This window comes from Tachypleus tridentatus, chromosome 3, assembly GCF_004210375.1.
Source record: "Tachypleus tridentatus isolate NWPU-2018 chromosome 3, ASM421037v1, whole genome shotgun sequence".
Taxonomy (NCBI): Eukaryota; Metazoa; Arthropoda; class Merostomata; order Xiphosura; family Limulidae; genus Tachypleus; species Tachypleus tridentatus.
In genome coordinates this window covers 59037780-59055492 of record NC_134827.1, presented here as the reverse complement: position 1 = coordinate 59055492, position 17713 = coordinate 59037780, and positions in this window count along the sequence as shown.

The following is a 17713-nucleotide window of genomic DNA, read 5'->3' as shown; positions in this document are numbered from 1 at the left end:
AAGTTAGCACTATTCCGTTGAAACAACATTATAACGATTTCAAAGTTAGCACTATTTCCGTTGAAACAACAATATTATAACGATTTCAAAGTTAGCACTATTCCGTTGAAACATTATAACGATTTCAAAGTTAGCACTATTTCGTTGAAACAACATTATAACGATTTCAAAGTTAGCACTATTTCGTAGAAACAACAATATTATAACGATTTCAAAGTTAGCACTATTCCGTTGAAACAACAATATTATAACGATTTCAAAGTTAGCACTATTTCGTAGAAACAACAATATTATAACGATTTCAAAGTTAGCACTATTTCGTTGAAACAACATTATAACGATTTCAAAGTTAGCACTATTTCGTAGAAACAACATTATAACGATTTCAAAGTTAGCACTATTCCGTTGAAACAACAATATTATAACGATTTCAAAGTTAGCACTATTCCGTTGAAACAACATTATAACGATTTCAAAGTTAGCACTATTCCGTTGAAACAACAATATTATAACGATTTCAAAGTTAGCACTATTTCGATTTGAAACAACATTATAACGATTTCAAAGTTAGCACTATTTCGTTGAAACAACATTATAACGATTTCAAAGTTAGCACTATTTCGTAGAAACAACAATATTATAACGATTTCAAAGTTAGCACTATTCCGCAATTTCGTATTCCGTTGAAACAACATTATAACGATTTCAAAGTTAGCACTATTCCGTTGAAACAACAATATTATAACGATTTCAAAGTTAGCACTATTTCAAAGTTAGCACTACTATTTGAAACAACAATATTATAACGATTTCAAAGTTAGCACTATTTCGTTGAAACAACAATATTATAACGATTTCAAAGTTAGCACTACGAAACAACAATATTATAACGATTTCAAAGTTAGCACTATTTCGTTGAAACAACAATATTATAACGATTTCAAAGTTAGCACTATTTCGTTGAAACAACAATATTATAACGATTTCAAAGTTAGCACTATTTCGTAGAAACAACAATTTCATTATAACGATTTCAAAGTTAGCACTATTCCGTTGAAACAACAATATTATAACGATTTCAAAGTTAGCACTATTTCGTTGAAACAACAATATTATAACGATTTCAAAGTTAGCACTATTTCCGTTGAAACAACAATATTATAACGATTTCAAAGTTAGCACTATTCCGTTGAAACAAGAATATTATAACGATTTCAAAGTTAGCACTATTCCGTTGAAACAACAATATTATAACGATTTCAAAGTTAGCACTATTCCGTTGAAACAACAATATTATAACGATTTCAAAGTTAGCACTATTTCATAGAAACAACATTATTATAACGATTTAAAAGTTAGCACTATTCCGTTGAAACAACATTATAACGATTTCAAAGTTAGCACTAGAAACAACATTATAACGATTTCAAAGTTAGCACTATTCCGTTGAAACAACATTATAACGATTTCAAAGTTAGCACTATTCCGTTGAAACAACAATATTATAACGATTTCAAAGTTAGCACTATTTCGTAGAAACAACAATATTGTAACGATTTCAAAGTTAGCACTATTTCGTTGAAACAACATTATAACGATTTCAAAGTTAGCACTATTCCGTTGAAACAACAATATTATAACGATTTCAAAGTTAGCACTATTCCGTTGAAACAACAATATTATAACGATTTCAAAGTTAGCACTATTTCGTTGAAACAACAATTATAACGATTTCAAAGTTAGCACTATTCCGTTGAAACAACATTATATTATAACGATTTCAAAGTTAGCACTATTCCGTTGAAACAACATTATAACGATTTCAAAGTTAGCACTATTCCGTTGAAACAACAATATTATAACGATTTCAAAGTTAGCACTATTCCGTTGAAACAACAATATTATAACGATTTCAAAGTTAGCACTATTCCGTTGAAACAACAATATTATAACGATTTCAAAGTTAGCACTATTCCGTTGAAACAACATTATAACGATTTCAAAGTTAGCACTATTCCGTTGAAACAACATTATAACGATTTCAAAGTTAGCACTACGTATTATAACGATTTCGTTAGCACTAACAACAATATTATAACGATTTCAAAGTTAGCACTATTCCGTTGAAACAACATTATAACGATTTCAAAGTTAGCACTATTCCGTTGAAACAACAATTATAACGATTTCAAATTATAACGATTTCAAATTTAGCACTATTCCGTTGAAACAACATTATAACGATTTCAAAGTTAGCACTATTCCGTTGAAACAACATTATAACGATTTCAAAGTTAGCACTATTTCGTAGAAACAACATTATAACGATTTCAAAGTTAGCACTATTTCGTTGAAACAACATTATAACGATTTCAAAGTTAGCACTATTCCGTTCAAACAACAATATTATAACGACTTCAAAGTTAGCACTATTCCGTTGAAACAACAATATTATAACGATTTCAAAGTTAGCACTATTTCGTTGAAACAACAATATTATAACGATTTCAAAGTTAGCACTATTCCGTTGAAACAACAATATTATAACGATTTCAAAGTTAGCACTATTCCGTTGAAACAACAATATTATAACGATTTCAAAGTTAGCACTATTCCGTTTATTATAACGATTTCAAAGTTAGCACTATTCCGTTGAAACAACAATATTATAACGATTTCAAAGTTAGCACTATTCCGTTGAAACAACATTATAACGATTTCAAAGTTAGCACTATTTCGTTGAAAGAACAATATTATAACGATTTCAAAGTTAGCACTATTCCGTTGAAACAACAATATTATAACGATTTCAAAGTTAGCACTATTCCGTTGAAACAACAATATTATAACGATTTCAAAGTTAGCACTATTTCGTTAGAAACAACAATATTATAACGATTTCAAAGTTAGCACTAACAACATTATAACGATTTCAAAGTTAGCACTATTTCGTAGAAACAACATTATAACGATTTCAAAGTTAGCACTATTTCGTAGCAACAATATTATAACGATTTCAAAGTTAGCACTATTCCGTTGAAACAACATTATAACGATTTCAAAGTTAGCACTATTCCGTTGAAACAACAATATTATAACGATTTCAAAGTTAGCACTATTCCGTTGAAACAACAATATTATAACGATTTCAAAGTTAGCACTATTCCGTTGAAACAACAATATTATAACGATTTCAAAGTTAGCACTATTCCGTTGAAACAACATTATAACGATTTCAAAGTTAGCACTATTCCGTTGAAACAACATTATAACGATTTCAAAGTTAGCACTATTCCGTTGAAACAACAATATTATAACGATTTCAAAGTTAGCACTATTCCGTTGAAACAACAATATTATAACGATTTCAAAGTTAGCACTATTTCGTTGAAACAACAATATTATAACGATTTAGTTAGCACTATTTCGTTGAAACAACAATATTATAACGATTTCAAAGTTAGCACTATTTCGTTGAAACAACAATATTATAACGATTTCAAAGTTAGCACTATTTCGTTGAAACAACAATATTATAACGATTTCAAAGTTAGCACTATTTCGTAGAGCACTATTTCGTAGAAACAACATTATAACGATTTCAAAGTTAGCACTATTTCGTAGAAACAACAATATTATAACGATTTCAAAGTTAGCACTATTCCGTTGAAACAACATTATAACGATTTCAAAGTTAGCACTATTCCGTTGAAACAACAATATTATAACGATTTCAAAGTTAGCACTATTCCGTTGAAACAACAATATTATAACGATTTCAAAGTTAGCACTATTCCGTTGAAACAACAATATTATAACGATTTCAAAGTTAGCACTATTCCGTTGAAACAACATTATAACGATTTCAAAGTTAGCACTATTCCGTTGAAACAACATTATAACGATTTCAAAGTTAGCACTATTCCGTTGAAACAACAATATTATAACGATTTCAAAGTTAGCACTATTCCGTTGAAACAACAATATTATAACGATTTCAAAGTTAGCACTATTCCGTTGAAACAACAATATAACGATTTCAAAGTTAGCACTATTCCGTTGAAACAACAATATTATAACGATTTCAAAGTTAGCACTATTCCGTTGAAACAACATTATAACGATTTCAAAGTTAGCACTATTCCGTTGAAACAACATTATAACGATTTCAAAGTTAGCACTATTCCGTTGAAACAACAATATTATAACGATTTCAAAGTTAGCACTATTCCGTTGAAACAACAATATTATACGACGCACTATTTTTCAATTTCAAAGTTAGCACTATTCCGTTGAAACAACATTATAACGATTTCAAAGTTAGCACTATTCCGTTGAAACAACATTATAACGATTTCAAAGTTAGCACTATTCCGTTGAAACAACAATATTATAACGATTTCAAAGTTAGCACTATTTCGTAGAAACAACAATATTATAACGATTTCAAAGTTAGCACTATTCCGTTGAAACAACATTATAACGATTTCAAAGTTAGCACTATTTCGTAGAAACAACATTATAACGATTTCAAAGTTAGCACTATTTCGTTGAAACAACAATATTATAACGATTTCAAAGTTAGCACTATTCCGTTGAAACAACAATATTATAACGATTTCAAAGTTAGCACTATTCCGTTGAAACAACAATATTATAACGATTTCAAAGTTAGCACTATTCCGTTGAAACAACAATATTATAACGATTTCAAAGTTAGCACTATTTCGTTGAAACAACAATATTATAACGATTTCAAAGTTAGCACTATTTCGTAGAAACAACATTATAACGATTTCAAAGTTAGCACTATTCCGTTGAAACAACAATATTATAACGATTTCAAAGTTAGCACTATTCCGTTGAAACAACAATATTATAACGATTTCAAAGTTAGCACTATTTCGTTGAAACAACAATATTATAACGATTTCAAAGTTAGCACTATTTCGTTGAAACAACAATATTATAACGATTTCAAAGTTAGCACTATTTCGTTGAAACAACAATATTATAACGATTTCAAAGTTAGCACTATTTCGTAGAAACAACAATATTATAACGATTTCAAAGTTAGCACTATTCCGTTGAAACAACAATATTATAACGATTTCAAAGTTAGCACTATTTCGTTGAAACAACAATATTATAACGATTTCAAAGTTAGCACTATTATAACGATTTCAAAGTTAGCACTATTCCGTTGAAACAACATTATAACGATATTATAACGATTTCAAAGTTAGCACTATTCCGTTGAAACAACATTATAACGATTTCAAAGTTAGCACTATTCCGTTGAAACAACAATATTATAACGATTTCAAAGTTAGCACTATTCCGTTGAAACAACATTATAACGATTTCAAAGTTAGCACTATTCCGTTGAAACAACAATATTATAACGATTTCAAAGTTAGCACTATTCCGTTGAAACAACAATATTATAACGATTTCAAAGTTAGCACTATTCCGTTGAAACAACAATATTATAACGATTTCAAAGTTAGCACTATTTCGTTGAAACAACAATATTATAACGATTTCAAAGTTAGCACTATTTCGTAGAAACAACAATATTATAACGATTTCAAAGTTAGCACTATTTCGTAGAAACAACATTATAACGATTTCAAAGTTAGCACTATTTCGTTGAAACAACAATATTATAACGATTTCAAAGTTAGCACTATTTCGTTGAAACAACAATATTATAACGATTTCAAAGTTAGCACTATTCAACAATATTATAACGATTTGAGCAACAACAATATTATAACGATTTCAAAGTTAGCACTATTTCGTTGAAACAACAATATTATAACGATTTCAAAGTTAGCACTATTTCGTTGAAACAACAATATTATAACGATTTCAAAGTTAGCACTATTCCGTTGAAACAACAATATAATAACGATTTCAAAGTTAGCACTATTCCATTGAAACAACATTATAACGATTTCAAAGTTAGCACTATTCCGTTGAAACAACAATATTATAACGATTTCAAAGTTAGCACTATTCCGTTGAAACAACAATATTATAACGATTTCAAAGTTAGCACTATTCCGTTGAAACAACAATATTATAACGATTTCAAAGTTAGCACTATTTCGTTGAAACAACAATATTATAACGATTTCAAAGTTAGCACTATTCCGTTGAAACAACATTATAACGATTTCAAAGTTAGCACTATTTGAAACAACATATTATAACGATTTCAAAGTTAGCACTATTCCGTTGAAAAACAATAACGATTATAACGATTTCAAAGTTAGCACTATTTCCGTTGAAACAACATTATAACGATTTCAAAGTTAGCACTATTCCGTTGAAACAACATTATAACGATTTCAAAGTTAGCACTATTCCGTTGAAACAACAATATTATAACGATTTCAAAGTTAGCACTATTCCGTTCAAAGTTAGCACTAATTATAACGATTTCAAAGTTAGCACTATTCCGTTGAAACAACATTATAACGATTTCAAAGTTAGCACTATTCCGTTGAAAAACAACATTATAACGATTTCAAAGTTAGCACTATTCCGTTGAAACAACAATATTATAACGATTTCAAAGTTAGCACTATTCCGTTGAAACAACATTATAACGATTTCAAAGTTAGCACTATTTCGTTGAAACAACAATATTATAACGATTTCAAAGTTAGCACTATTTCGTAGAAACAACAATATTATAACGATTTCAAAGTTAGCACTATTTCGTAGAAACAACATTATAACGATTTCAAAGTTAGCACTATTTCGTTGAAACAACAATATTATAACGATTTCAAAGTTAGCACTATTCCGTAGAAACAACAATATTATAACGATTTCAAAGTTAGCACTATTCCGTCAAAGAAACAACAATATTATAACGATTTCAAAGTTAGCACTATTTCGTTGAAACAACAATATTATAACGATTTCAAAGTTAGCACTATTCCGTTGAAACAACAATATTATAACGATAGCACTATTCCGTTGAAACAACAATTATAACGATTTCAAAGTTAGCACTATTCCGTTGAAACAACAATATTATAACGATTTCAAAGTTAGCACTATTCCGTTGAAACAACAATATTATAACGATTTCAAAGTTAGCACTATAACGATTTCAAAGTTAGCACTATTCCGTTGAAACAACATTATAACGATTTCAAAGTTAGCACTATTTCGTTGAAACAACAATATTATAACGATTTCAAAGTTAGCACTATTTCGTCAAAGAAACAACAATATTATAACGATTTCAAAGTTAGCACTATTTCGTTGAAACAACAATATTATAACGATTTCAAAGTTAGCACTATTTCGTAGAAACAACAATATTATAACGATTTCAAAGTTAGCACTATTTCGTAGAAACAACAATATTATAACGATTTCAAAGTAACGTTAGCACTATTCCGTTGAAACAACAATATTATAACGATTTCAAAGTTAGCACTATTCCGTTGAAACAACATTATAACGATTTCAAAGTTAGCACTATTCCGTTGAAACAACAATATTATAACGATTTCAAAGTTAGCACTATTCCGTTGAAACAACAATATTATAACGATTTCAAAGTTAGCACTATTCCGTTGAAACAACAATATTATAACGATTTCAAAGTTAGCACTATTTCGTTGAAACAACAATATTATAACGATTTCAAAGTTAGCACTATTCCGTTGAAACAACAATATTATAACGATTTCAAAGTTAGCACTATTCCGTTGAAAAACAACATTATAACGATTTCAAAGTTAGCACTATTCCGTTGAAACAACATTATAACGATTTCAAAGTTAGCACTATTCCGTTGAAACAACAATATTATAACGATTTCAAAGTTAGCACTATTCCGTTGAAACAACATTATAACGATTTCAAAGTTAGCACTATTCCGTTGAAACAACATTATAACGATTTCAAAGTTAGCACTATTCCGTTGAGACAACAATATTATAACGATTTCAAAGTTAGCACTATTCCGTTGAAACAACATTATAACGATTTCAAAGTTAGCACTATTCCGTTGAAACAACAATATTATAACGATTTCAAAGTTAGCACTATTCCGTTGAAACAACAATATTATAACGATTTCAAAGTTAGCACTATTCCGTTGAAACAACATTATAACGATTTCAAAGTTAGCACTATTCGTTGAAACAACATTATAACGATTTCAAAGTTAGCACTATTCCGTTGAAACAACAATATTATAACGATTTCAAAGTTAGCACTGTTCCGTTGAAACAACAATATTATAACGATTTCATAGTTAGCACTATTCCGTTGAAACAACATTATAACGATTTCAAAGTTAGCACTATTTCGTTGAAACAACAATATTATAACGATTTCAAAGTTAGCACTATTTCGTTGAAACAACAATATTATAACGATTTCAAAGTTAGCACTATTTCGTAGAAACAACATTATAACGATTTCAAAGTTAGCACTATTTCGTAGAAACAACATTATAACGATTTCAAAGTTAGCACTATTTCGTAGAAACAACATTATAACGATTTCAAAGTTAGCACTATTTCGTAGAAACAACAATATTATAACGATTTCAAAGTTAGCACTACTATAACGATTTCAAAGTTAGCGTTGAAACAACAATATTATAACGATATCAAAGTTAGCACTATTCCGTTGAAACAACAATATTATAACGATTTCAAAGTTAGCACTATTCCGTTGAAACAACAATATTATAACGATTTCAAAGTTAGCACTATTCCGTTGAAACAACAATATTATAACGATTTCAAAGTTAGCACTATTCCGTTGAAACAACATTATAACGATTTCAAAGTTAGCACTATTCCGTTGAAACAACAATATTATAACGATTTCAAAGTTAGCACTATTTCGTAGAAACAACAATATTGTAACGATTTCAAAGTTAGCACTATTTCGTTGAAACAACAATATTATAACGATTTCAAAGTTAGCACTATTTCGTAGAAACAACATTATAACGATTTCAAAGTTAGCACTATTTCGTTGAAACAACATTATAACGATTTCAAAGTTAGCACTATTCCGTTGAAACAACATTATAACGATTTCAAAGTTAGCACTATTCCGTTGAAACAACGATTTCAAAGTTAGCACTATTCCGTTGAAACAACATTATAACGATTTCAAAGTTAGCACTATTCCGTTGAAACAACAATATTATAACGATTTCAAAGTTAGCACTATTCCGTTGAAACAACAATATTATAACGATTTCAAAGTTAGCACTATTTCGTTGAAACAACAATATTTAACGATTTCGTTAGACTAACGTTGAAACAATATTATAACGATTTCAAAGTTAGCACTATTCCGTTGAAACAACAATATTATAACGATTTCAAAGTTAGCACTATTCCGTTGAAACAACAATATTATAACGATTTCAAAGTTAGCACTATTTCGTTGAAACAACAATATTATAACGATTTCAAAGTTAGCACTATTTCGTGAAACAACAATATTATAACGATTTCAAAGTTAGCACTATTTCGTAGAAACAACAATATTATAACGATTTCAAAGTTAGCACTATTTCGTAGAAACAACATTATAACGATTTCAAAGTTAGCACTATTTCGTTGAAACAACATTATTAACGATTTCAAAGTTAGCACTATTCCGTTGAAACAACATTATAACGATTTCAAAGTTAGCACTATAGAAACAACATTATAACGATTTCAAAGTTAGCACTATTCCGTTGAAACAACAATATTATAACGATTTCAAAGTTAGCACTATTCCGTTGAAACAACAATATTATAACGATTTCAAAGTTAGCACTATTTCGTTGAAACAACAATATTATAACGATTTCAATGTTAGCACTATTTCGTTGAAACAACAATATAATAACGATTTCAAAGATAGCACTATTATTCCATTGAAACAACATTATAACGATTTCAAAGTTAGCACTATTCCGTTGAAACAACAATATTATAACGATTTCAAAGTTAGCACTATTCCGTTGAAACAACAATATTATAACGATTTCAAAGTTAGCACTATTCCGTTGAAACAACAATATTATAACGATTTCAAAGTTAGCACTATTTCGTTGAAACAACAATATTATAACGATTTCAAAGTTAGCACTATTTCGTAGAAACAACATTATAACGATTTCAAAGTTAGCACTATTTCGTAGAAACAACAATATTATAACGATTTCAAAGTTAGCACTATTTCGTAGAAACAACATTATAACGATTTCAAAGTTAGCACTATTCCGTTGAAACAACATTATAACGATTTCAAAGTTAGCACTATTCCGTTGAAACAACAATATTATAACGATTTCAAAGTTAGCACTATTCCGTTGAAACAACAATATTATAACGATTTCAAAGTTAGCACTATTCCGTTGAAACAACATTATAACGATTTCAAAGTTAGCACTATTCCGTTGAAACAACAATATTATAACGATTTCAAAGTTAGCACTATTCCGTTGAAACAACATTATAACGATTTCAAAGTTAGCACTATTCCGTTGAAACAACAACGATTATAACGATTTCAAAGTTAGCACTATTTCGTTGAAACAACAATATTATAACGATTTCAAAGTTAGCACTATTTCGTTGAAACAACAATATTATAACGATTTCAAAGTTAGCACTATTTCGTTGAAACAACATTATAACGATTTCAAAGTTAGCACTATTTCGTTGAAACAACAATATTATAACGATTTCAAAGTTAGCACTATTTCGTTGAAACAACAATATTATAACGATTTCAAAGTTAGCACTATTTCGTAGAAACAACAATATTATAACGATTTCAAAGTTAGCACTATTGAAACAACATTATAACGATTTCAAAGTTAGCACTACAACAATATTATAACGATTTCAAAGTTAGCACTATTCCGTTGAAACAACAATATTATAACGATTTCAAAGTTAGCACTATTCCGTTGAAACAACATTATAACGATTTCAAAGTTAGCACTATTCCGTTGAAACAACAATATTATAACGATTTCAAAGTTAGCACTATTTCGTTGAAACAACAATATTATAACGATTTCAAAGTTAGCACTATTCCGTTGAAACAACAATATTATAACGATTTCAAAGTTAGCACTATTCCGTTGAAACAACAAAGTTAGCACTATTATAACGATTTCAAAGTTAGCACTATTCCGTTGAAACAACATTATAACGATTTCAAAGTTAGCACTATTTCGTTGAAACAACAATATTATAACGATTTCAAAGTTAGCACTATTTCGTTGAAACAACAATATTATAACGATTTCAAAGTTAGCACTATTTCGTTGAAACAACAATATTATAACGATTTCAAAGTTAGCACTATTTCGTTGAAACAACAATATTATAACGATTTCAAAGTTAGCACTATTTCCGTTGAAACAATATTATAACGATTTCAAAGTTAGCACTATTTCGTTGAAACAACAATATTATAACGATTTCAAAGTTAGCACTATTTCGTTGAAACAACATTATAACGATTTCAAAGTTAGCACTATTTCGTTGAAACAACAATATTATAACGATTTCAAAGTTAGCACTATTCCGTTGAAACAACAATATTATAACGATTTCAAAGTTAGCACTATTCCGTTGAAACAACAATATTATAACGATTTCAAAGTTAGCACTATTCCGTTGAAACAACAATATTATAACGATTTCAAAGTTATCACTATTCCGTTCAAACAACAACATTATAACGATATCAAAGTTACCACTATTCCGTTGAAACAACAATATTATAACGATTTCAAAGTTAGCACTATTCCGTTGAAACAACAATATTATAACGATTTCAAAGTTAGCACTATTCCGTTGAAACAACAATATTATAACGATTTCAAAGTTAGCACTATTCCGTTGAAACAACATTATAACGATTTCAAAGTTAGCACTATTCCGTTAACGAAACAACATTATAACGATTTCAAAGTTAGCACTATTCCGTTGAAACAACAATATTATAACGATTTCAAAGTTAGCACTATTTCGTAGAAACAACAATATTATAACGATTTCAATGTTAGCACTATTTCGTAGAAACAACAATATTATAACGATTTCAAAGTTAGCACTATTCCGTTGAAACAACAATATTATAACGATTTCAAAGTTAGCACTATTCCGTTGAAACAACAATATTATAACGATTTCAAAGTTAGCACTATTCCGTTGAAACAACAATATTATAACGATTTCAAAGTTAGCAATATTCCGTTGAAAACCAATTATAACGATTTCAAAGTTAGCACTATTCCGTTGAAACAACAATATTATAACGATTTCAAAGTTAGCACTATTCCGTTGAAACAACATTATAACGATTTCAAAGTTAGCACTATTCCGTTGAAACAACATTATAACGATTTCAAAGTTAGCACTATTCCGTTGAAACAACAATATTATAACGATTTCAAAGTTAGCACTATTCCGTTGAAACAACAATATTATAACGATTTCAAAGTTAGCACTATTTCGTTGAAACAACAATATTATAACGATTTCAAAGTTAGCACTATTTCGTAGAAACAACATTATAACGATTTCAAAGTTAGCACTATTTCGTTGAAACAACATTATAACGATTTCAAAGTTAGCACTATTCCGTTGAAACAACATTATAACGATTTCAAAGTTAGCACTATTCCGTTGAAACAACATTATAACGATTTCAAAGTTAGCACTATTCCGTTGAAACAACATTATAACGATTTCAAAGTTAGCACTATTTCGTAGAAACAACAATATTATAACGATTTCAAAGTTAGCACTATTCCGTTGAAACAACAATATTATAACGATTTCAAAGTTAGCACTATTCCGTTGAAACAACAATATTATAACGATTTCAAAGTTAGCACTATTCCGTTGAAACAACAATATTATAACGATTTCAAAGTTAGCACTATTCCGTTGAAACAACATTATAACGATTTCAAAGTTAGCACTATTCCGTTGAAACAACAATATTATAACGAGTTCAAAGTTAGCACTATTTCGTAGAAACAACAATATTATAACGATTTCAAAGTTAGCACTATTTCGTTGAAACAACAATATTATAACGATTTCAAAGTTAGCACTATTTCGTTGAAACAACAATATTATAACGATTTCAAAGTTAGCACTATTTCGTTGAAACAACAATATTATAACGATTTCAAAGTTAGCACTATTCCGTTGAAACAATATTATAACGATTTCAACAATATTATAACGATTTCAAAGTTAGCACTATTCCGTTGAAACAACAATATTATAACGATTTCAAAGTTAGCACTATTCCGTTGAAACAACATATATAACGATTTCAAAGTTAGCACTATTCCGTTGAAACAACATTATAACGATTTCAAAGTTAGCACTACGAAACAACAATATTATAACGATTTCAAAGTTAGCACTATTCCGTTGAAACAACAATATTATAACGATTTCAAAGTTAGCACTATTCCGTTGAAACAACAATATTATAACGATTTCAAAGTTAGCACTATTCCGTTGAAACAACAATATTATAACGATTTCAAAGTTTAGCACTATTAGCACCGTTGAAACAACATTATAACGATTTCAAAGTTAGCACTATTCCGTTGAAACAACAATATTAAACAACAATATTATAACGATTTCAAAGTTAGCACTATTCCGTTGAAACAACAATATTATAACGATTTCAAAGTTAGCACTATTTCGTTGAAACAACAATATTATAACGATTTCAAAGTTAGCACTATTTCGTTGAAACAACATTATAACGATTTCAAAGTTAGCACTATTCCGTTGAAACAACATTATAACGATTTCAAAGTTAGCACTATTCCGTTGAAACAACAATATTATAACGATTTCAAAGTTAGCACTATTCCGTTGAAACAACATTATAACGATTTCAAAGTTAGCACTATTCCGTTGAAACAACAATATTATAACGATTTCAAAGTTAGCACTATTCCGTTGAAACAACAATATTATAAACAACATTATAACGATTTCAAAGTTAGCACTATTCCGTTGAAACAACAATATTATAACGATTTCAAAGTTAGCACTATTCCGTTGAAAAACAACATTATAACGATTTCAAAGTTAGCACTATGAAACAACATTATAACGATTTCAAAGTTAGCACTATTCCGTTGAAACAACAATATTATAACGATTTCAAAGTTAGCACTATTCCGTTGAAACAACAATATTATAACGATTTCAAAGTTAGCACTATTTCGTTGAAAAACAACATTATAACGATTTCAAAGTTAGCACTATTCCGTTGAAACAACAATATTATAACGATTTCAAAGTTAGCACTATTTCGTTGAAACAACAATATTATAACGATTTCAAAGTTAGCACTAGCATTATAACGATTTCAAAGTTAGCACTATTCCGTTGAAACAACAATATTATAACGATTTCAAAGTTAGCACTATTTCGTTGAAACAACAATATTATAACGATTTCAAAGTTAGCACTATTTCGTAGAAACAACAATATTATAACGATTTCAAAGTTAGCACTATTCCGTTGAAACAACAATATTATAACGATTTCAAAGTTAGCACTATTCCGTTGAAACAACAATATTATAACGATTTCAAAGTTAGCACTATTCCGTTGAAACAACAATATTATAACGATTTCAAAGTTAGCACTATTCCGTTGAAACAACATTATAACGATTTCAAAGTTAGCACTATTCCGTTGAAACAACAATATTATAACGATTTCAAAGTTAGCACTATTCCGTTGAAACAACATTATAACGATTTCAAAGTTAGCACTATTCCGTTGAAACAACAATATTATAACGATTTCAAAGTTAGCACTATTCCGTTGAAACAACAATATTATAACGATTTCAAAGTTAGCACTATTCCGTTGAAACAACAATATTATAACGATTTCAAAGTTAGCACTATTTCGTAGAAACAACAATATTATAACGATTTCAAAGTTAGCACTATTTCGTAGAAACAACATTATAACGATTTCAAAGTTAGCACTATTTCGTAGAAACAACATTATAACGATTTCAAAGTTAGCACTATTTCGTTGAAACAACAATATTATAACGATTTCAAAGTTAGCACTATTCCGTTGAAACAACAATATTATAACGATTTCAAAGTTAGCACTATTTCGTATAAACAACAATATTATAACGATTTCAAAGTTAGCACTATTTCGTAGAAACAACAATATTATAACGATTTCAAAGTTAGCACTATTCCGTTGAAACAACAATATTATAACGATTTCAAAGTTAGCACTATTCCGTTGAAACAACAATATTATAACGATTTCAAAGTTAGCACTATTCCGTTGAAACAACAATATTATAACGATTTCAAAGTTAGCAATATTTCCGTTGAAACAACAATATTATAACGATTTCAAAGTTAGCACTATTTCGTTGAAACAACATTATAACGATTTCAAAGTTAGCACTATTTCGTTGAAACAACACTATATTATAACGATTTCAAAGTTAGCACTATTTCGTTGAAACAACAATATTATAACGATTTCAAAGTTAGCACTATTCCGTTGAAACAACATTATAACGATTTCAAAGTTAGCACTATTCCGTTGAAAAACAATATTATAACGATTTCAAAGTTAGCACTATTCCGTTGAAACAACAATATTATAACGATTTCAAAGTTAGCACTATTCCGTTGAAACAACATTATAACGATTTCAAAGTTAGCACTATTCCGTTGAAACAACATTATAACGATTTCAAAGTTAGCACTATTCCGTTGAAACAACAATATTATAACGATTTCAAAGTTAGCACTATTCCGTTGAAACAACATTATAACGATTTCAAAGTTAGCACTATTCCGTTGAAACAACATTATAACGATTTCAAAGTTAGCACTATTCCGTTGAAACAACAATATTATAACGATTTCAAAGTTAGCACTATTCCGTTGAAACAACAATATTATAACGATTTCAAAGTTAGCACTATTTCGTTGAAACAACATTATAACGATTTCAAAGTTAGCACTATTAGCACCGTTGAAACAACATTATAACGATTTCAAAGTTAGCACTATTCCGTTGAAACAACAATATTATAACGATTTCAAAGTTAGCACTATTCCGTTGAAACAACAATATTATAACGATTTCAAAGTTAGCACTATTTCGTTGAAACAACAATATTATAACGATTTCAAAGTTAGCACTATTTCGTTGAAACAACAATATTATAACGATTTCAAAGTTAGCACTATTTCGTTGAAACAACAATATTATAACGATTTCAAAGTTATCACTATTCCGTTCAAACAACAACATTATAACGATATCAAAGTTACCACTATTCCGTTGAAGCAACAATATTATAACGATTTCAAAGTTAGCACTATTCCGTTGAAACAACAATATTATAACGATTTCAAAGTTAGCACTATTCCGTTGAAACAACAATATTATAACGATTTCAAAGTTAGCACTATTCCGTTGAAACAACAATATTATAACGATTTCAAAGTTAGCACTATTCCGTTGAAACAACATTATAACGATTTCAAAGTTAGCACTATTCCGTTGAAACAACAATATTATAACGATTTCAAAGTTAGCACTATTCCGTTTAAACAACAATATTATAACGATTTCAATGTTAGCACTATTTCATAGAAACAACAATATTGTAACGATTTCAAAGTTAGCACTATTTCGTAGAAACAACAATATTATAACGATTTCAAAGTTATCACTATTTCGTAGAAACAACAATATTGTAACGATTTCAAAGTTAGCACTATTTCGTAGAAACAACATTATAACGATTTCAAAGTTAGCACTATTCCGTTGAAACAACAATATTATAACGATTTCAAAGTTAGCACTATTCCGTTGAAACAACAATATTATAACGATTTCAAAGTTAGCACTATTCCGTTGAAACAACATTATAACGATTTCAAAGTTAGCACTACTATTATAACGATTTCAAAGTTAGCACTATTCCGTTGAAACAACAATATTATAACGATTTCAAAGTTAGCACTATTCCGTTGAAACAACAATATATAACGATTTCAAAGTTAGCACTATTCCGTTGAAACAACAATATTATAACGATTTCAAAGTTAGCACTATTCCGTTGAAACAACAATATTATAACGATTTCAAAGTTAGCACTATTTCGTTGAAACAACAATATTATAACGATTTCAAAGTTAGCACTATTCCGTTGAAACAACAATATTATAACGATTTCAAAGTTAGCACTATTTCGTTGAAACAACAATATTATAACGATTTCAAAGTTAGCACTATTTCGTTGAAACAACAATATTATAACGATTTCAAAGTTAGCACTATTATAACGATTTCAAAGTTAGCACTATTCCGTTGAAACAACATTATAACGACAAAGTTAGCACTATTATAACGATTTCAAAGTTAGCACTATTCCGTTGAAACAACATTATAACGATTTCAAAGTTAGCACTATTCCGTTGAAACAACAATATTATAACGATTTCAAAGTTAGCACTATTCCGTTGAAACAACATTATAACGATTTCAAAGTTAGCACTATTCCGTTGAAACAACAATATTATAACGATTTCAAAGTTAGCACTATTCCGTTGAAACAACAATATTATAACGATTTCAAAGTTAGCACTATTCCGTTGAAA